The sequence below is a fragment of the Engystomops pustulosus genome, chromosome 9 (genome assembly GCF_040894005.1).
Source record: "Engystomops pustulosus chromosome 9, aEngPut4.maternal, whole genome shotgun sequence".
Classification (NCBI taxonomy): Eukaryota; Metazoa; Chordata; class Amphibia; order Anura; family Leptodactylidae; genus Engystomops; species Engystomops pustulosus.
This window is the reverse complement of record NC_092419.1, coordinates 62,052,562-62,074,091: the sequence shown is the minus strand read 5'-3', so window position 1 is coordinate 62,074,091 and position 21,530 is coordinate 62,052,562. Positions and strand designations below refer to the sequence as shown.

Here is a 21,530-nt window from a genome sequence, read left to right as displayed (position 1 = left end):
ATAGAGAAACTAACACAATTTTCAGGTTCAAAAAGGTCAACAGAACTTGGGATTCCCAGCCAGTCTCCCATGCTGGTACTTGCCAAGCCTTAAGTTGCATTGCTGCTGCGATCTGACGAGAGCAGGCACATTCAGCTTAGAATGGCCATTGACAGCAGCTGTTCAATTTGAACCTTCTTTTACTATCTCATAGAGAAACTAACACAATTTTCAGGTTCAAAAAAGTCACCAGAACTTGGGATTCCCAGCCAGTCTCCCATGCTGGTACTTGCCAAGCCTTAAGCTGCATCACTGCTGCGATCTGACAAGAGCACGCACATTCAGCTTAGAATGGCCGTTGACAGCAGCTGTTCAATTTGAACCTTCTTTTACTATCTCATAGAGAAACTAACACAATTTTCAGGTTCAAAAAGGTCAACGGAACTTGGGATTCCCAGCCAGTCTCCCATGCTGGTACTTGCCAAGCCTTAAGCTGCATTGCTGCTGCGATCTGACGAGAGCAGGCACATTCAGCTTAGAATGGCCGTTGACAGCAGCATTTCAAATTGAACCTTCTTTTACTATCTCATAGAGAAACTAAAACAATTTTCAAGTTCAAAAAGGTCAACAGAACTTGGGATTCCCAGCCAGTCTTCCATGCTGGTACTTGCCAAGCCTTAAGCTGCATTGCTGCTGCGATCTGACAAGAGCACGCACATTCAGCTTAGAATGGCCGTTGACAGCAGCTGTTCAATTTGAACCTTCTTTTACTATCTCATGGAGAAACTAACACAATTTTCAGGTTCAAAAAGGTCAACAGAACTTGGGATTCCCAGCCAGTCTCCCATGCTGGTACTTGCCAAGCCTTAAGCTGCATTGCTGCTGCGATCTGACGAGAGCAGGCACATTCAGCTTAGAATGGCCGTTGAAAGCAGCTGTTCAATTTGAACCTTCTTTTGCTATCTCATAGAGAAACTAACACAATTTTCAGGTTCAAAAAGGTCAACGGAACTTGGGATTCCCAGCCAGTCTCCCATGCTGGTACTTGCCAAGCCTTAAGCTGCATTGCTGCTGCGATCTGACGAGAGCAGGCACATTCAGCTTAGAATGGCCGTTGACAGCAGCTGTTCAATTTGAACCTTCTTTTACTATCTCATAGAGAAACTAACACATTTTCAGGTTCAAAAAGGTCAACGGAACTTGGAATTCCCAGCCAGTCTCCCATGCTGGTACTTGCCAAGCCTTACGCTGCATTGCTGCTGCGATCTGACGAGAGCAGGCACATTCAGCTTAGAATGGCCGTTGACAGCAGCTGTTCAATTTGCACCTTCTTTTACTATCTCATAGAGAAACTAACACAATTTTCAGGTTCAAAAAGGTCAACGGAACTTGGGATTCCCAGCCAGTCTCCCATGCTGGTACTTGCCAAGCCTTAAGCTGCATTGCTGCTGCGATCTGACGAGAGCAGGCACATTCAGCTTAGAATGGCCGTTGACAGCAGCATTTCAAATTGAACCTTCTTTTACTATCTCATAGAGAAACTAAAACAATTTTCAAGTTCAAAAAGGTCAACAGAACTTGGGATTCCCAGCCAGTCTCCCATGCTGGTACTTGCCAAGCCTTAAGCTGCATCGCTGCTGCGATCTGACAAGAGCACGCACATTCAGCTTAGAATGGCCGTTGACAGCAGCTGTTCAATTTGAACCTTCTTTTACTATCTCATGGAGAAACTAACACAATTTTCAGGTTCAAAAAGGTCAACAGAACTTGGGATTCCCAGCCAGTCTCCCATGCTGGTACTTACCAAGCCTTAAGCTGCATTGCTGCTGCTATCTGACGAGAGCAGGCACATTCAGCTTAGAATGGACGTTGACAGCAGCTGTTCAATTTGAACCTTCTTTTGCTATCTCATAGAGAAACTAACACAATTTTAAGGTTCAAAAAGGTCAACGGAACTTGGGATTCCCAGCCAGTCTCCCATGCTGGTACTTGCCAAGCCTTAAGCTGCATTGCTGCTGCGATCTGACGAGAGCAGGCACATTCAGCTTAGAATGGCCGTTGACAGCAGCTGTTCAATTTGAACCTTCTTTTGCTATCTCATAGAGAAACTAACACAATTTTCAGGTTCAAAAAGGTCAACAGAACTTGGGATTCCCAGCCAGTCTCCCATGCTGGTACTTGCCAAGCCTTAAGCTGCATTGCTGCTGCGATCTGACGAGAGCAGGCACATTCAGCTTAGAATGGCCGTTGACAGCAGCATTTCAAATTGAACCTTCTTTTACTATTTCATAGAGAAACTAAAACAATTTTCAAGTTCAAAAAGGTCAACAGAACTTGGGATTCCCAGCCAGTCTCCCATGCTGGTACTTGCCAAGCCTTAAGCTGCATCGCTGCTGCGATCTGACAAGAGCACGCACATTCAGCTTAGAATGGCCGTTGACAGCAGCTGTTCAATTTGAACCTTCTTTTACTATCTCATGGAGAAACTAACACAATTTTCAGGTCCAAAAGGTCAACAGAACTTGGGATTCCCAGCCAGTCTCCCATGCTGGTACTTGCCAAGCCTTAAGCTGCATTGCTGCTGCGATCTGACGAGAGCAGGCACATTCAGCTTAGAATGGCCGTTGAAAGCAGCTGTTCAATTTGAACCTTCTTTTGCTATCTCATAGAGAAACTAACACAATTTTCAGGTTCAAAAAGGTCAACGGAACTTGAGATTCCCAGCCAGTCTCCCATGCTGGTACTTGCCAAGCCTTAAGCTGCATTGCTGCTGCGATCTGACGAGAGCAGGCACATTCAGCTTAGAATGGCCGTTGACAGCAGCTGTTCAATTTGAACCTTCTTTTACTATCTCATAGAGAAACTAACACATTTTCAGGTTCAAAAAGGTCAACGGAACTTGGAATTCCCAGCCAGTCTCCCATGCTGGTACTTGCCAAGCCTTACGCTGCATTGCTGCTGCGATCTGACAAGAGCAGGCACATTCAGCTTAGAATGGCCGTTGACAGCAGCTGTTCAATTTGAACCTTCTTTTACTATCTCATAGAGAAACTAACACAATTTTCAGGTTAAAAAAGGTCAACAGAAATTGGGATTCCCAGCCAGTCTCCCATGCTGGTACTTGCCAAGCCTTAAGCTGCATTGCTGCTGCGATCTGACGAGAGCAGGCACATTCAGCTTAGAATGGCCGTTGACAGCAGCTGTTCAATTTGAACCTTCTTTTGCTATCTCATAGAGAAACTAACACAATTTTCAGGTTCAAAAAGGTCAACGGAACTTGGGATTCCCAGCCAGTCTCCCATGCTGGTACTTGCCAAGCCTTAAGCTGCATTGCTGCTGCGATCTGACGAGAGCACACACATTCAGCTTAGAATGGCCGTTGACAGCAGTTGTTCAATTTGAACCTTCTTCTACTATCTCATATAGAAACTAACACAATTTTCAGGTTCAAAAAGGTCACCAGTACTTGGGATTCCAAGCCAGTCTCCCATGCTGGTACTTGCCAAGCCTTAAGCTGCATTGCTGCTGCGATCTGACAAGAGCAGGCACATTCAGCTTAGAATGGTCGTTGACAGCAGCTGTTCAATTTGAACCTTCTTTTACTATCTCATAGAGAAACTAACACAATTTTCAGGTTCAAAAAGGTCAACAGAACTTGGGATTCCCAGCCCATCTCCCATGCTGGTACTTGCCAAGCCTTAAGCTGCATTGCTGCTGCGATCTGACAAGAGCAGGCACATTCAGCTTAGAATGGCCGTTGACAGCAGTTGTTCAATTTGAACCTTCTTCTACTATCTCATATAGAAACTAACACAATTTTCAGGTTCAAAAAGGTCACCAGAACTTGGGATTCCAAGCCAGTCTCCCATGCTGGTACTTGCCAAGCCTTAAGCTGCATTGCTGCTGCGATCTGACAAGAGCAGGCACATTCAGCTTGGAATGGCCGTTGACAGCAGTTGTTCAATTTGAACCTTCTTCTACTATCTCATATAGAAACTAACACAATTTTCAGGTTCAAAAAGGTCACCAGAACTTGGGATTCCAAGCCAGTCTCCCATGCTGGTACTTGCCAAGCCTTAAGCTGCATTGCTGCTGCGATCTGACGAGAGCAGGCACATTCAGCTTAGAATGGCCGTTGACAGCAGCTGTTCAATTTGAACCTTCTTTTACTATCTCATAGAGAAACTAACACATTTTCAGGTTCAAAAAGGTCAACGGAACTTGGAATTCCCAGCCAGTCTCCCATGCTGGTACTTGCCAAGCCTTACGCTGCATTGCTGCTGCGATCTGACAAGAGCAGGCACATTCAGCTTAGAATGGCCGTTGACAGCAGCTGTTCAATTTGAACCTTCTTTTGCTATCTCATAGAGAAACTAACACAATTTTCAGGTTCAAAAAGGTCAACGGAACTTGGGATTCCCAGCCAGTCTCCCATGCTGGTACTTGCCAAGCCTTAAGCTGCATTGCTGCTGCGATCTGATGAGAGCAGGCACATTCAGCTTAGAATGGCCGTTGACAGCAGCTGTTCAATTTGAACCTTCTTTTACTATCTCATAGAGAAACTAACACATTTTCAGGTTCAAAAAGGTCAACGGAACTTGGAATTCCCAGCCAGTCTCCCATGCTGGTACTTGCCAAGCCTTAAGCTGCATTGCTGCTGCGATCTGACGAGAGCAGGCACATTCAGCTTAGAATGGCCGTTGACAGCAGCTGTTCAATTTGAACCTTCTTTTACTATCTCATAGAGAAACTAACACAATTTTCAGGTTCAAAAAGGTCAACAGAACTTGGGATTCCCAGCCAGTCTCCCATGCTGGTACTTGCCAAGCCTTAAGCTGCATCGCTGCTGCGATCTGACAAGAGCACACACATTCAGCTTAGAATGGCCGTTGACAGCAGTTGTTCAATTTGAACCTTCTTCTACTATCTCATATAGAAACTAACACAATTTTCAGGTTCAAAAAGGTCACCAGAACTTGGGATTCCAAGCCAGTCTCCCATGCTGGTACTTGCCAAGCCTTAAGCTGCATTGCTGCTGCGATCTGACAAGAGCAGGCACATTCAGCTTAGAATGGCCGTTGACAGCAGCTGTTCAATTTGAACCTTCTTTTACTATCTCATAGAGAAACTAACACAATTTTCAGGTTCAAAAAGGTCAACAGAACTTGGGATTCCCAGCCAGTCTCCCATGCTGGTACTTGCCAAGCCTTAAGCTGCATTGCTGCTGCGATCTGACAAGAGCAGGCACATTCAGCTTAGAATGGCCGTTGACAGCAGCTGTTCAATTTGAACCTTCTTTTGCTATCTCATAGAGAAACTAACACAATTTTCAGGTTCAAAAAGGTCAACGGAACTTGGGATTCCCAGCCAGTCTCCCATGCTGGTACTTGCCAAGCCTTAAGCTGCATTGCTGCTGCGATCTGACGAGAGCAGGCACATTCAGCTTAGAATGGCCGTTGACAGCAGCTGTTCAATTTGAACCTTCTTTTACTATCTCATAGAGAAACTAACACAATTTTCAGGTTCAAAAAGGTCAACAGAACTTGGGATTCCCAGCCAGTCCCCCATGCTGGTACTTGCCAAGCCTTAAGCTGCATTGCTGCTGCGATCTGACGAGAGCAGGCACATTCAGCTTAGAATGGCCGTTGACAGCAGCTGTTCAATTTGAACCTTCTTTTGCTATCTCATAGAGAAACTAACACAATTCTCAGGTTCAAAGAGGTCAACGGAACTTGGGATTCCCAGCCAGTCTCCCATGCTGGTACTTGCCAAGCCTTAAGCTGCATTGCTGCTGCGATCTGACGAGAGCAGGCACATTCAGCTTAGAATTGCCGTTGACAGCAGTTGTTCAATTTGAACCTTCTTCTACTATCTCATATAGAAACTAACACAATTTTCAGGTTCAAAAAGGTCACCAGAACTTGGGATTCCAAGGCAGTCTCCCATGCTGGTACTTGCCAAGCCTTAAGCTGCATTGCTGCTGCGATCTGACGAGAGCAGGCACATTCAGCTTAGAATGGCCGTTGACAGCAGCTGTTCAATTTGAACCTTCTTTTACTATCTCATAGAGAAACTAACACATTTTCAGGTTCAAAAAGGTCAACGGATTTTGGAATTCCCAGCCAGTCTCCCATGCTGGTACTTGCTAAGCCTTACACTGCATTGCTGCTGCGATCTGACGAGAGCAGGCACATTCAGCTTAGAATGGCCGTTGACAGCAGCTGTTCAATTTGAACCTTCTTTTACTATCTCATAGAGAAACTAACACAATTTTCAGGTTAAAAAAGGTCAACAGAAATTGGGATTCCCAGCCAGTCTCCCATGCTGGTACTTGCCAAGCCTTAAGCTGCATTGCTGCTGCGATCTGACGAGAGCAGGCACATTCAGCTTAGAATGGCCGTTGACAGCAGCTGTTCAATTTGAACCTTCTTTTGCTATCTCATAGAGAAACTAACACAATTTTCAGGTTCAAAAAGGTCAACGGAACTTGGGATTCCCAGCCAGTCTCCCATGCTGGTACTTGCCAAGCCTTAAGCTGCATTGCTGCTGCGATCTGACGAGAGCACACACATTCAGCTTAGAATGGCCGTTGACAGCAGTTGTTCAATTTGAACCTTCTTCTACTATCTCATATAGAAACTAACACAATTTTCAGGTTCAAAAAGGTCACCAGTACTTGGGATTCCAAGCCAGTCTCCCATGCTGGTACTTGCCAAGCCTTAAGCTGCATTGCTGCTGCGATCTGACAAGAGCAGGCACATTCAGCTTAGAATGGTCGTTGACAGCAGCTGTTCAATTTGAACCTTCTTTTACTATCTCATAGAGAAACTAACACAATTTTCAGGTTCAAAAAGGTCAACAGAACTTGGGATTCCCAGCCCATCTCCCATGCTGGTACTTGCCAAGCCTTAAGCTGCATTGCTGCTGCGATCTGACAAGAGCAGGCACATTCAGCTTAGAATGGCCGTTGACAGCAGTTGTTCAATTTGAACCTTCTTCTACTATCTCATATAGAAACTAACACAATTTTCAGGTTCAAAAAGGTCACCAGAACTTGGGATTCCAAGCCAGTCTCCCATGCTGGTACTTGCCAAGCCTTAAGCTGCATTGCTGCTGCGATCTGACAAGAGCAGGCACATTCAGCTTGGAATGGCCGTTGACAGCAGTTGTTCAATTTGAACCTTCTTCTACTATCTCATATAGAAACTAACACAATTTTCAGGTTCAAAAAGGTCACCAGAACTTGGGATTCCAAGCCAGTCTCCCATGCTGGTACTTGCCAAGCCTTAAGCTGCATTGCTGCTGCGATCTGACGAGAGCAGGCACATTCAGCTTAGAATGGCCGTTGACAGCAGCTGTTCAATTTGAACCTTCTTTTACTATCTCATAGAGAAACTAACACATTTTCAGGTTCAAAAAGGTCAACGGAACTTGGAATTCCCAGCCAGTCTCCCATGCTGGTACTTGCCAAGCCTTACGCTGCATTGCTGCTGCGATCTGACAAGAGCAGGCACATTCAGCTTAGAATGGCCGTTGACAGCAGCTGTTCAATTTGAACCTTCTTTTGCTATCTCATAGAGAAACTAACACAATTTTCAGGTTCAAAAAGGTCAACGGAACTTGGGATTCCCAGCCAGTCTCCCATGCTGGTACTTGCCAAGCCTTAAGCTGCATTGCTGCTGCGATCTGATGAGAGCAGGCACATTCAGATTAGAATGGCCGTTGACAGCAGCTGTTCAATTTGAACCTTCTTTTACTATCTCATAGAGAAACTAACACATTTTCAGGTTCAAAAAGGTCAACGGAACTTGGAATTCCCAGCCAGTCTCCCATGCTGGTACTTGCCAAGCCTTAAGCTGCATTGCTGCTGCGATCTGACGAGAGCAGGCACATTCAGCTTAGAATGGCCGTTGACAGCAGCTGTTCAATTTGAACCTTCTTTTACTATCTCATAGAGAAACTAACACAATTTTCAGGTTCAAAAAGGTCAACAGAACTTGGGATTCCCAGCCAGTCTCCCATGCTGGTACTTGCCAAGCCTTAAGCTGCATCGCTGCTGCGATCTGACAAGAGCACACACATTCAGCTTAGAATGGCCGTTGACAGCAGTTGTTCAATTTGAACCTTCTTCTACTATCTCATATAGAAACTAACACAATTTTCAGGTTCAAAAAGGTCACCAGAACTTGGGATTCCAAGCCAGTCTCCCATGCTGGTACTTGCCAAGCCTTAAGCTGCATTGCTGCTGCGATCTGACAAGAGCAGGCACATTCAGCTTAGAATGGCCGTTGACAGCAGCTGTTCAATTTGAACCTTCTTTTACTATCTCATAGAGAAACTAACACAATTTTCAGGTTCAAAAAGGTCAACAGAACTTGGGATTCCCAGCCAGTCTCCCATGCTGGTACTTGCCAAGCCTTAAGCTGCATTGCTGCTGCGATCTGACAAGAGCAGGCACATTCAGCTTAGAATGGCCGTTGACAGCAGCTGTTCAATTTGAACCTTCTTTTGCTATCTCATAGAGAAACTAACACAATTTTCAGGTTCAAAAAGGTCAACGGAACTTGGGATTCCCAGCCAGTCTCCCATGCTGGTACTTGCCAAGCCTTAAGCTGCATTGCTGCTGCGATCTGACGAGAGCAGGCACATTCAGCTTAGAATGGCCGTTGACAGCAGCTGTTCAATTTGAACCTTCTTTTACTATCTCATAGAGAAACTAACACAATTTTCAGGTTCAAAAAGGTCAACAGAACTTGGGATTCCCAGCCAGTCCCCCATGCTGGTACTTGCCAAGCCTTAAGCTGCATTGCTGCTGCGATCTGACGAGAGCAGGCACATTCAGCTTAGAATGGCCGTTGACAGCAGCTGTTCAATTTGAACCTTCTTTTGCTATCTCATAGAGAAACTAACACAATTCTCAGGTTCAAAGAGGTCAACGGAACTTGGGATTCCCAGCGAGTCTCCCATGCTGGTACTTGCCAAGCCTTAAGCTGCATTGCTGCTGCGATCTGACGAGAGCAGGCACATTCAGCTTAGAATTGCCGTTGACAGCAGTTGTTCAATTTGAACCTTCTTCTACTATCTCATATAGAAACTAACACAATTTTCAGGTTCAAAAAGGTCACCAGAACTTGGGATTCCAAGGCAGTCTCCCATGCTGGTACTTGCCAAGCCTTAAGCTGCATTGCTGCTGCGATCTGACGAGAGCAGGCACATTCAGCTTAGAATGGCCGTTGACAGCAGCTGTTCAATTTGAACCTTCTTTTACTATCTCATAGAGAAACTAACACATTTTCAGGTTCAAAAAGGTCAACGGATTTTGGAATTCCCAGCCAGTCTCCCATGCTGGTACTTGCTAAGCCTTACACTGCATTGCTGCTGCGATCTGACGAGAGCAGGCACATTCAGCTTAGAATGGCCGTTGACAGCAGCTGTTCAATTTGAACCTTCTTTTACTATCTCATAGAGAAACTAACACATTTTCAGGTTCAAAAAGGTCAACGGAACTTGGAATTCCCAGCCAGTCTCCCATGCTGGTACTTGCCAAGCCTTACGCTGCATTGCTGCTGCGATCTGACGAGAGCAGGCACATTCAGCTTAGAATGGCCGTTGACAGCAGCTGTTCAATTTGAACCTTCTTTTGCTATCTCATAGAGAAACTAACACAATTTTCAGGTTCAAAAAGGTCAACGGAACTTGGGATTCCCAGCCAGTCTCCCATGCTGGTACTTGCCAAGCCTTAAGCTGCATTGCTGCTGCAAACTGATGAGAGCAGGCACATTCAGCTTAGAATGGCCGTTGACAGCAGCTGTTCAATTTGAACCTTCTTTTACTATCTCATAGAGAAACTAACACATTTTCAGGTTCAAAAAGGTCAACGGAACTTGGAATTCCCAGCCAGTCTCCCATGCTGGTACTTGCCAAGCCTTAAGCTGCATTGCTGCTGCGATCTGACGAGAGCAGGCACATTCAGCTTAGAATGGCCGTTGACAGCAGCTGTTCAATTTGAACCTTCTTTTACTATCTCATAGAGAAACTAACACATTTTCAGGTTCAAAAAGGTCAACGGAACTTGGAATTCCCAGCCAGTCTCCCATGCTGGTACTTGCCAAGCCTTAAGCTGCATTGCTGCTGCGATCTGACGAGAGCAGGCACATTCAGCTTAGAATGGCCGTTGACAGCAGCTGTTCAATTTGAACCTTCTTTTACTATCTCATAGAGAAACTAACACAATTTTCAGGTTCAAAAAGGTCAACAGAACTTGGGATTCCCAGCCAGTCTCCCATGCTGGTACTTGCCAAGCCTTAAGCTGCATCGCTGCTGCGATCTGACAAGAGCACACACATTCAGCTTAGAATGGCCGTTGACAGCAGTGGTTCAATTTGAACCTTCTTCTACTATCTCATATAGAAACTAACACAATTTTCAGGTTCAAAAAGGTCACCAGAACTTGGGATTCCAAGCCAGTCTCCCATGCTGGTACTTGCCAAGCCTTAAGCTGCATTGCTGCTGCGATCTGACAAGAGCAGGCACATTCAGCTTAGAATGGCCGTTGACAGCAGCTGTTCAATTTGAACCTTCTTTTACTATCTCATAGAGAAACTAACACAATTTTCAGGTTCAAAAAGGTCAACAGAACTTGGGATTCCCAGCCAGTCTCCCATGCTGGTACTTGCCAAGCCTTAAGCTGCATTGCTGCTGCGATCTGACAAGAGCAGGCACATTCAGCTTAGAATGGCCGTTGACAGCAGCTGTTCAATTTGAACCTTCTTTTGCTATCTCATAGAGAAACTAACACAATTTTCAGGTTCAAAAAGGTCAACAGAACTTGGGATTCCCAGCCAGTCTCCCATGCTGGTACTTGCCAAGCCTTAAGCTGCATTGCTGCTGCGATCTGACGAGAGCAGGCACATTCAGCTTAGAATGGCCGTTGACAGCAGCTGTTCAATTTGAACCTTCTTTTACTATCTCATAGAGAAACTAACACATTTTCAGGTTCAAAAAGGTCAACGGAACTTGGAATTCCCAGCCAGTCTCCCATGCTGGTACTTGCCAAGCCTTAAGCTGCATTGCTGCTGCGATCTGACGAGAGCAGGCACATTCAGCTTAGAATGGCCGTTGACAGCAGCTGTTCAATTTGAACCTTCTTTTACTATCTCATAGAGAAACTAACACAATTTTCAGGTTCAAAAAGGTCAACAGAACTTGGGATTCCCAGCCAGTCCCCCATGCTGGTACTTGCCAAGCCTTAAGCTGCATTGCTGCTGCGATCTGACAAGAGCAGGCACATTCAGCTTAGAATGGCCGTTGACAACAGCTGTTCAATTTGAACCTTCTTTTGCTATCTCATAGAGAAACTAACACAATTCTCAGGTTCAAAGAGGTCAACGGAACTTGGGATTCCAAGCCAGTCTCCCATGCTGGTACTTGCCAAGCCTTAAGCTGCATTGCTGCTGCGATCTGACGAGAGCAGGCACATTCAGCTTAGAATTGCCGTTGACAGCAGCTGTTCAATTTGAACCTTCTTTTACTATCTCATAGAGAAACTAACACAATTTTCAGGTTCAAAAAGGTCAACAGAACTTGGGATTCCCAGCCAGTCTCCCATGCTGGTACTTGCCAAGCCTTAAGCTGCATCGCTGCTGCGATCTGACAAGAGCACACACATTCAGCTTAGAATGGCCGTTGACAGCAGTTGTTCAATTTGAACCTTCTTCTACTATCTCATATAGAAACTAACACAATTTTCAGGTTCAAAAAGGTCACCAGAACTTGGGATTCCAAGGCAGTCTCCCATGCTGGTACTTGCCAAGCCTTAAGCTGCATTGCTGCTGCGATCTGACGAGAGCACACACATTCAGCTTAGAAAGGCCGTTGACAGCAGCTGTTCAATTTGAACCTTCTTTTACTATCTCATAGAGAAACTAACACATTTTCAGGTTCAAAAAGGTCAACGGAACTTGGAATTCCCAGCCAGTCTCCCATGCTGGTACTTGCCAAGCCTTACACTGCATTGCTGCTGCGATCTGACGAGAGCAGGCACATTCAGCTTAGAATGGCCGTTGACAGCAGCTGTTCAATTTGAACCTTCTTTTACTATCTCATAGAGAAACTAACACATTTTCAGGTTCAAAAAGGTCAACGGAACTTGGAATTCCCAGCCAGTCTCCCATGCTGGTACTTGCCAAGCCTTACGCTGCATTGCTGCTGCGATCTGACGAGAGCAGGCACATTCAGCTTAGAATGGCCGTTGACAGCATCTGTTCAATTTGAACCTTCTTTTGCTATCTCATAGAGAAACTAACACAATTTTCAGGTTCAAAAAGGTCAACGGAACTTGGGATTCCCAGCCAGTCTCCCATGCTGGTACTTGCCAAGCCTTAAGCTGCAAACTGATGAGAGCAGGCACATTCAGCTTAGAATGGCCGTTGACAGCAGCTGTTCAATTTGAACCTTCTTTTACTATCTCATAGAGAAACTAACACATTTTCAGGTTCAAAAAGGTCAACCGAACTTGGAATTCCCAGCCAGTCTCCCATGCTGGTACTTGCCAAGCCTTAAGCTGCATTGCTGCTGCGATCTGACGAGAGCAGGCACATTCAGCTTAGAATGGCCGTTGACAGCAGCTGTTCAATTTGAACCTTCTTTTACTATCTCATAGAGAAAATAACACAATTTTCAGGTTAAAAAAGGTCAACAGAACTTGGGATTCCCAGCCAGTCTCCCTTGCTGGTACTTGCCAAGCCTTAAGCTGCATTGCTGCTGCGATCTGACGAGAGCAGGCACATTCAGCTTAGAATGGCCGTTGACAGCAGCTGTTCAATTTGAACCTTCTTTTGCTATCTCATAGAGAAACTAACACAATTTTCAGGTTCAAAAAGGTCAACGGAACTTGGGATTCCCAGCCAGTCTCCCATGCTGGTACTTGCCAAGCCTTAAGCTGCATTGCTGCTGCGATCTGACGAGAGCAGGCACATTCAGCTTAGAATTGCCGTTGACAGCAGCTGTTCAATTTGAACCTTCTTTTACTATCTCATAGAGAAACTAACACAATTTTCAGGTTCAAAAAGGTCAACGGAACTTGGGATTCCCAGCCAGTCTCCCATGCTGGTACTTGCCAAGCCTTAAGCTGCATTGCTGCTGCGATCTGATGAGAGCAGGCACATTCAGCTTAGAATGGCCGTTGACAGCAGTTGTTCAATTTGAACCTTCTTCTACTATCTCATATAGAAACTAACACAATTTTCAGGTTCAAAAAGGTCACCAGAACTTGGGATTCCAAGCCAGTCTCCCATGCTGGAACTTGCCAAGCCTTAAGCTGCATTGCTGCTGCGATCTGACAAGAGCAGGCACATTCAGCTTAGAATGGCCGTTGACAACAGCTGTTCAATTTGAACCTTCTTTTGCTATCTCATAGAGAAACTAACACAATTCTCAGGTTCAAAGAGGTCAACGGAACTTGGGATTCCCAGCCAGTCTCCCATGCTGGTACTTGCCAAGCCTTAAGCTGCATTGCTGCTGCGATCTGACGAGAGCAGGCACATTCAGCTTAGAATTGCCGTTGACAGCAGCTGTTCAATTTGAACCTTCTTTTACTATCTCATAGAGAAACTAACACAATTTTCAGGTTCAAAAAGGTCAACAGAACTTGGGATTCCCAGCCAGTCTCCCATGCTGGTACTTGCCAAGCCTTAAGCTGCATCGCTGCTGCGATCTGACAAGAGCACACACATTCAGCTTAGAATGGCCGTTGACAGCAGTTGTTCAATTTGAACCTTCTTCTACTATCTCATATAGAAACTAACACAATTTTCAGGTTCAAAAAGGTCACCAGAACTTGGGATTCCAAGGCAGTCTCCCATGCTGGTACTTGCCAAGCCTTAAGCTGCATTGCTGCTGCGATCTGACGAGAGCAGGCACATTCAGCTTAGAATGGCCGTTGACAGCAGCTGTTCAATTTGAACCTTCTTTTACTATCTCATAGAGAAACTAACACATTTTCAGGTTCAAAAAGGTCAACGGAACTTGGAATTCCCAGCCAGTCTCCCATGCTGGTACTTGCCAAGCCTTACACTGCATTGCTGCTGCGATCTGACGAGAGCAGGCACATTCAGCTTAGAATGGCCGTTGACAGCAGCTGTTCAATTTGAACCTTCTTTTACTATCTCATAGAGAAACTAACACATTTTCAGGTTCAAAAAGGTCAACGGAACTTGGAATTCCCAGCCAGTCTCCCATGCTGGTACTTGCCAAGCCTTACGCTGCATTGCTGCTGCGATCTGACGAGAGCAGGCACATTCAGCTTAGAATGGCCGTGGACAGCAGCTGTTCAATTTGAACCTTCTTTTGCTATCTCATAGAGAAACTAACACAATTTTCAGGTTCAAAAAGGTCAACGGAACTTGGGATTCCCAGCCAGTCTCCCATGCTGGTACTTGCCAAGCCTTAAGCTGCAAACTGATGAGAGCAGGCACATTCAGCTTAGAATGGCCGTTGACAGCAGCTGTTCAATTTGAACCTTCTTTTACTATCTCATAGAGAAACTAACACATTTTCAGGTTCAAAAAGGTCAACGGAACTTGGAATTCCCAGCCAGTCTCCCATGCTGGTACTTGCCAAGCCTTAAGCTGCATTGCTGCTGCGATCTGACGAGAGCAGGCACATTCAGCTTAGAATGGCCGTTGACAGCAGCTGTTCAATTTGAACCTTCTTTTACTATCTCATAGAGAAAATAACACAATTTTCAGGTTAAAAAAGGTCAACAGAACTTGGGATTCCCAGCCAGTCTCCCATGCTGGTACTTGCCAAGCCTTAAGCTGCATTGCTGCTGCGATCTGACGAGAGCAGGCACATTCAGCTTAGAATTGCCGTTGACAGCAGCTGTTCAATTTGAACCTTCTTTTACTATCTCATAGAGAAACTAACACAATTTTCAGGTTCAAAAAGGTCAACAGAACTTGGGATTCCCAGCCAGTCTCCCATGCTGGTACTTGCCAAGCCTTAAGCTGCATCGCTGCTGCGATCTGACAAGAGCACACACATTCAGCTTAGAATGGCCGTTGACAGCAGTTGTTCAATTTGAACCTTCTTCTACTATCTCATATAGAAACTAACACAATTTTCAGGTTCAAAAAGGTCACCAGAACTTGGGATTCCAAGGCAGTCTCCCATGCTGGTACTTGCCAAGCCTTAAGCTGCATTGCTGCTGCGATCTGACGAGAGCAGGCACATTCAGCTTAGAATGGCCGTTGACAGCAGCTGTTCAATTTGAACCTTCTTTTACTATCTCATAGAGAAACTAACACATTTTCAGGTTCAAAAAGGTCAACGGAACTTGGAATTCCCAGCCAGTCTCCCATGCTGGTACTTGCCAAGCCTTACACTGCATTGCTGCTGCGATCTGACGAGAGCAGGCACATTCAGCTTAGAATGGCCGTTGACAGCAGCTGTTCAATTTGAACCTTCTTTTACTATCTCATAGAGAAACTAACACATTTTCAGGTTCAAAAAGGTCAACGGAACTTGGAATTCCCAGCCAGTCTCCCATGCTGGTACTTGCCAAGCCTTACGCTGCATTGCTGCTGCGATCTGACGAGAGCAGGCACATTCAGCTTAGAATGGCCGTGGACAGCAGCTGTTCAATTTGAACCTTCTTTTGCTATCTCATAGAGAAACTAACACAATTTTCAGGTTCAAAAAGGTCAACGGAACTTGGGATTCCCAGCCAGTCTCCCATGCTGGTACTTGCCAAGCCTTAAGCTGCAAACTGATGAGAGCAGGCACATTCAGCTTAGAATGGCCGTTGACAGCAGCTGTTCAATTTGAACCTTCTTTTACTATCTCATAGAGAAACTAACACATTTTCAGGTTCAAAAAGGTCAACGGAACTTGGAATTCCCAGCCAGTCTCCCATGCTGGTACTTGCCAAGCCTTAAGCTGCATTGCTGCTGCGATCTGACGAGAGCAGGCACATTCAGCTTAGAATGGCCGTTGACAGCAGCTGTTCAATTTGAACCTTCTTTTACTATCTCATAGAGAAAATAACACAATTTTCAGGTTAAAAAAGGTCAACAGAACTTGGGATTCCCAGCCAGTCTCCCATGCTGGTACTTGCCAAGCCTTAAGCTGCATTGCTGCTGCGATCTGACGAGAGCAGGCACATTCAGCTTAGAATGGCCGTTGACAGCAGCTGTTCAATTTGAACCTTCTTTTGCTATCTCATAGAGAAACTAACACAATTTTCAGGTTCAAAAAGGTCAACGGAACTTGGGATTCCCAGCCAGTCTCCCATGCTGGTACTTGCCAAGCCTTAAGCTGCATTGCTGCTGCGATCTGACGAGAGCAGGCACATTCAGCTTAGAATTGCCGTTGACAGCAGCTGTTCAATTTGAACCTTCTTTTACTATCTCATAGAGAAACTAACACAATTTTCAGGTTCAAAAAGGTCAACAGAACTTGGGATTCCCAGCCAGTCTCCCATGCTGGTACTTGCCAAGCCTTAAGCTGCATCGCTGCTGCGATCTGACAAGAGCACACACATTCAGCTTAGAATGGCCGTTGACAGCAGTTGTTCAATTTGAACCTTCTTCTACTATCTCATATAGAAACTAACACAATTTTCAGGTTCAAAAAGGTCAACAGAACTTGGGATTCCAAGCCAGTCTCCCATGCTGGTACTTGCCAAGCCTTAAGCAGCATTGCTGCTGCGATCTGACAAGAGCAGGCACATTCTGCTTAGAATGGCCGTTGACAGCAGCTGTTCAATTTGAACCTTCTTTTACTATCTCATAGAGAAACTAACACAATTTTCAGGTTCAAAAAGGTCAACGGAACTTGGGATTCCCAGCCAGTCTCCCATGCTGGTACTTGCCAAGCCTTAAGCTGCATTGCTGCTGCGATCTGACGAGAGCAGGCACATTCAGCTTAGAATGGCCGTTGACAGCAGCTGTTCAATTTGAACCTTCTTTTACTATCTCATAGAGAAAATAACACATTTTCAGGTTCAAAAAGGTCAACGGAACTTGGAATTCCCAGCCAGTCTCCCATGCTGGTACTTGCCAAGCCTTAAGCTGCATTGCTGCTGCGATCTGACGAGAGCAGGCACATTCAGCTTAGAATGGCCGTTGACAGCAGCTGTTCAATTTGAACCTTCTTTTACTATCTCATAGAGAAACTAACACAATTTTCAGGTTAAAAAAGGTTAACAGAACTTGGGATTCCCAGCCAGTCCCCCATGCTGGTACTTGCCAAGCCTTAAGCTGCATTGCTGCTGCGATCTGACGAGAGCAGGCACATTCAGCTTAGAATGGCCGTTGACAGCAGCTGTTCAATTTGAACCTTCTTTTGCTATCTCATAGAGAAACTAACACAATTTTCAGGTTCAAAAAGGTCAACGGAACTTGGGATTCCCAGCCAGTCTCCCATGCTGGTACTTGCCAAGCCTTAAGCTGCATTGCTGCTGCGATCTGACGAGAGCAGGCACATTCAGCTTAGAATTGCCGTTGACAGCAGCTGTTCAATTTGAACCTTCTTTTACTATCTCATAGAGAAACTAACACAATTTTCAGGTTCAAAAAGGTCAACAGAACTTGGGATTCCCAGCCAGTCTCCCATGCTGGTACTTGCCAAGCCTTAAGCTGCATCGCTGCTGCGATCTGACAAGAGCACACACATTCAGCTTAGAATGGCCGTTGACAGCAGTTGTTCAATTTGAACCTTCTTCTACTATCTCATATAGAAAATAACACATTTTCAGGTTCAAAAAGGTCAACGGAACTTGGAATTCCCAGCCAGTCTCCCATGCTGGTACTTGCCAAGCCTTAAGCTGCATTGCTGCTGCGATCTGACGAGAGCAGGCACATTCAGCTTAGAATGGCCGTTGACAGCAGCTGTTCAATTTGAACCTTCTTTTACTATCTCATAGAGAAACTAACACAATTTTCAGGTTAAAAAAGGTTAACAGAACTTGGGATTCCCAGCCAGTCCCCCATGCTGGTACTTGCCAAGCCTTAAGCTGCATTGCTGCTGCGATCTGACGAGAGCAGGCACATTCAGCTTAGAATGGCCGTTGACAGCAGCTGTTCAATTTGAACCTTCTTTTGCTATCTCATAGAGAAACTAACACAATTTTCAGGTTCAAAAAGGTCAACGGAACTTGGGATTCCCAGCCAGTCTCCCATGCTGGTACTTGCCAAGCCTTAAGCTGCATTGCTGCTGCGATCTGACGAGAGCAGGCACATTCAGCTTAGAATTGCCGTTGACAGCAGCTGTTCAATTTGAACCTTCTTTTACTATCTCATAGAGAAACTAACACAATTTTCAGGTTCAGAAAGGTCAACAGAACTTGGGATTCCCAGCCAGTCTCCCATGCTGGTACTTGCCAAGGCTTAAGCTGCATCGCTGCTGCGATCTGACAAGAGCACACACATTCAGCTTAGAATGGCCGTTGACATCAGCTGTTCAATTTGAACCTTCTTTTGCTATCTCATAGAGAAACTAACACAATTTTCAGGTTCAAAAAGGTCAACGGAACTTGGGATTCCCAGCCAGTCTCCCATGCTGGTACTTGCCAAGCCTTAAGCTGCATTGCTGCTGCGATCTGACGAGAGCAGGCACATTCAGCTTAGAATTGCCGTTGACAGCAGCTGTTCAATTTGAACCTTCTTTTGCTATCTCATAGAGAAACTAACACAATTTTCAGGTTCATAAAGGTCAACAGAACTTGGGATTCCCAGCGAGTCTCCCATGCTGGTACTTGCCAAGCCTTAAGCTGCATTGCTGCTGCGATCTGACGAGAGCAGGCACATTCAGCTTAGAATTGCCGTTGACAGCAGCTGTTCAATTTGAACCTTCTTTTGCTATCTCATAGAGAAACTAACACAATTTTCAGGTTCAAAAAGGTCAACGGAACTTGGGATTCCCAGCCAGTCTCCCATGCTGGTACTTGCCAAGCCTTAAGCTGCATTGCTGCTGCGATCTGACGAGAGCAGGCACATTCAGCTTAGAATGGCCGTTGACAGCAGAAGTTCAATTTGAACCTTCTTTTACTATCTCATAGGGAAACTAACACATTTTCAGGTTCAAAAAGGTCAACGGAACTTGGAATTCCCAGCCAGTCTCCCATGCTGGTACTTGCCAAGCCTTACGCTGCATTGCTGCTGCGATCTGACGAGAGCAGGCACATTCAGCTTAGAATAGCCGTTGACAGCAGCTGTTCAATTTGAACCTTCTTTTACTATCTCATAGAGAAACTAACACATTTTCAGGTTCAAAAAGGTCAACGGAACTTGGAATTCCCAGCCAGTCTCCCATGCTGGTACTTGCTAAGCCTTACGCTGCATTGCTGCTGCGATCTGACGAGAGCAGGCACATTCAGCTTAGAATGGCGGTTGACAGCAGCTGTTCAATTTGAACCTTCTTTTGCTATCTCATAGAGAAACTAACACAATTTTCAGGTTCAAAAAGGTCAACGGAACTTGGGATTCCCAGCCAGTCTCCCATGCTGGTACTTGCCAAGCCTTAAGCTGCATTGCTGCTGCGATCTGATGAGAGCAGGCACATTCAGCTTAGAATGGCCGTTGACAGCAGCTGTTCAATTTGAACCTTCTTTTACTATCTCATAGAGAAACTAACACAATTTTCAGGTTTAAAAAGGGCAACAGAACTTGGGATTCCCAGCCAGTCTCCCATGCTGGTACTTGCCAAGCCTTAAGCTGCATTGCTGCAGCGATCTGACGAGAGCAGGCACATTCAGCTTAGAATGGCCGTTGACAGCAGCTGTTCAATTTGAACCTTCTTTTACTATCTCATAGAGAAACTAACACAATTTTCAGGTACAAAAAGGTCAACAGAACTTGGGATTCCCAGCCAGTCTCCCATGCTGGTACTTGCCAAGCCTTAAGCTGCATCGCTGCTGCGATCTGACAAGAGCACACACATTCAGCTTAGAATGGCCGTTGACAGCAGTTGTTCAATTTGAACCTTCTTCTACTATCTCATATAGAAACTAACACAATTTTCAGGTTCAAAAAGGTCACCAGAACTTTGGATTCCAAGCCAGTCTCCCATGCTGGTACTTCCCAAGCCTTAAGCTGCATTGCTGCTGCGATCTGACAAGAGCAGGCACATTCAGCTTAGAATGGCCGTTGACAGCAGCTGTTCAATTTGAACCTTCTTTTACTATCTCATAGAGAAACTAACACAATTTTCAGGTTCAAAAAGGTCAACAGAACTGGAGATTCCCAGCCAGTCTCCCATGCTGGTACTTGCCAAGCCTTAAGCTGCATTGCTGCTGCGATCTGACGAGAGCAGGCACATTCAGCTTAGAATGGCCGTTGACAGCAGCTGTTCAATTTGAACCTTCTTTTGCTATCTCATAGAGAAACTAACACAATTTTCAGGTTCAAAAAGGTCAACGGAACTTGGGATTCCCAGCCAGTCTCCCATGCTGGTACTTGCCAAGCCTTAAGCTGCATTGCTGCTGCGATCTGACGAGAGCAGGCACATTCAGCTTAGAATGGTCGTTGACAGCAGCAGTTCAATTTGAACCTTCTTTTACTATCTCATAGAGAAACTAACACATTTTCAGGTTCAAAAAGGTCAACGGAACTTGGAATTCCCAGCCAGTCTCCCATGCTGGTACTTGCCAAGCCTTAAGCTGCATTGCTGCTGCGATCTGACGAGAGCAGGCACATTCAGCTTAGAATGGCCGTTGACAGCAGCTGTTCAATTTGAACCTTCTTTTACTATCTCATAGAGAAACTAACACAATTCTCAGGTTCAAAGAGGTCAACGGAACTTGGGATTCCCAGCCAGTCTCCCATGCTGGTACTTGCCAAGCCTTAAGCTGCATTGCTGCTGCGATCTGACGAGAGCAGGCACATTCAGCTTAGAATTGCCGTTGACAGCAGCTGTTCAATTTGAACCTTCTTTTACTATCTCATAGAGAAACTAACACAATTTTCAGGTTCAAAAAGGTCAACAGAACTTGGGATTCCCAGCCAGTCTCCCATGCTGGTACTTGCCAAGCCTTAAGCTGCATCGCTGCTGCGATCTGACAAGAGCACACACATTCAGCTTAGAATGGCCGTTGACAGCAGTTGTTCAATTTGAACCTTCTTCTACTATCTCATATAGAAACTAACACAATTTTCAGGTTCAAAAAGGTCACCAGAACTTGGGATTCCAAGCCAGTCTCCCATGCTGGTACTTGCCAAGCCTTAAGCTGCATTGCTGCTGCGATCTGACAAGAGCAGGCACATTCAGCTTAGAATGGCCGTTGACAGCAGCTGTTCAATTTGAACCTTCTTTTACTATCTCATAGAGAAACTAACACAATTTTCAGGTTCAAAAAGGTCAACAGAACTTGGGATTCCCAGCCAGTCTCCCATGCTGGTACTTGCCAAGCCTTAAGCTGCATTGCTGCTGCGATCTGACAAGAGCAGGCACATTCAGCTTAGAATGGCCGTTGACAGCAGCTGTTCAATTTGAACCTTCTTTTGCTATCTCATAGAGAAACTAACACAATTTTCAGGTTCAAAAAGGTCAACGGA

General features: G+C 45.3%; 18 pseudogenes; all 18 read right to left on the bottom strand.

Moving 5' to 3' along the window:
- Positions 1–34: 34 nt before the first annotated feature.
- On the bottom strand, positions 35–153 carry LOC140093770 (5S ribosomal RNA; annotated as a pseudogene).
- A 259-nt stretch (positions 154–412) lies between these two features.
- Positions 413–531, bottom strand: LOC140089180 (5S ribosomal RNA; annotated as a pseudogene).
- Positions 532–790: 259 nt separating this feature from the next.
- On the bottom strand, positions 791–909 carry LOC140086390 (5S ribosomal RNA; annotated as a pseudogene).
- Positions 910–979: 70 nt separating this feature from the next.
- LOC140089168 (5S ribosomal RNA) lies at positions 980–1,098 on the bottom strand (annotated as a pseudogene).
- Positions 1,099–1,167: 69 nt separating this feature from the next.
- Positions 1,168–1,286, bottom strand: LOC140087586 (5S ribosomal RNA; annotated as a pseudogene).
- Positions 1,287–1,356: 70 nt separating this feature from the next.
- On the bottom strand, positions 1,357–1,475 carry LOC140089156 (5S ribosomal RNA; annotated as a pseudogene).
- A 70-nt stretch (positions 1,476–1,545) lies between these two features.
- Positions 1,546–1,664, bottom strand: LOC140097109 (5S ribosomal RNA; annotated as a pseudogene).
- Positions 1,665–1,734: 70 nt separating this feature from the next.
- Positions 1,735–1,853, bottom strand: LOC140097988 (5S ribosomal RNA; annotated as a pseudogene).
- A 70-nt stretch (positions 1,854–1,923) lies between these two features.
- On the bottom strand, positions 1,924–2,042 carry LOC140089141 (5S ribosomal RNA; annotated as a pseudogene).
- A 70-nt stretch (positions 2,043–2,112) lies between these two features.
- On the bottom strand, positions 2,113–2,231 carry LOC140078888 (5S ribosomal RNA; annotated as a pseudogene).
- Positions 2,232–2,301: 70 nt separating this feature from the next.
- LOC140097108 (5S ribosomal RNA) lies at positions 2,302–2,420 on the bottom strand (annotated as a pseudogene).
- Positions 2,421–2,489: 69 nt separating this feature from the next.
- LOC140086389 (5S ribosomal RNA) lies at positions 2,490–2,608 on the bottom strand (annotated as a pseudogene).
- A 70-nt stretch (positions 2,609–2,678) lies between these two features.
- Positions 2,679–2,797, bottom strand: LOC140083006 (5S ribosomal RNA; annotated as a pseudogene).
- A 69-nt stretch (positions 2,798–2,866) lies between these two features.
- LOC140096600 (5S ribosomal RNA) lies at positions 2,867–2,985 on the bottom strand (annotated as a pseudogene).
- A 259-nt stretch (positions 2,986–3,244) lies between these two features.
- LOC140095462 (5S ribosomal RNA) lies at positions 3,245–3,363 on the bottom strand (annotated as a pseudogene).
- Positions 3,364–4,378: 1,015 nt separating this feature from the next.
- LOC140098630 (5S ribosomal RNA) lies at positions 4,379–4,496 on the bottom strand (annotated as a pseudogene).
- An 8,553-nt stretch (positions 4,497–13,049) lies between these two features.
- Positions 13,050–13,167, bottom strand: LOC140098629 (5S ribosomal RNA; annotated as a pseudogene).
- A 6,276-nt stretch (positions 13,168–19,443) lies between these two features.
- LOC140098628 (5S ribosomal RNA) lies at positions 19,444–19,561 on the bottom strand (annotated as a pseudogene).
- Between the last annotated feature and the right edge of the window lie 1,969 nt (positions 19,562–21,530).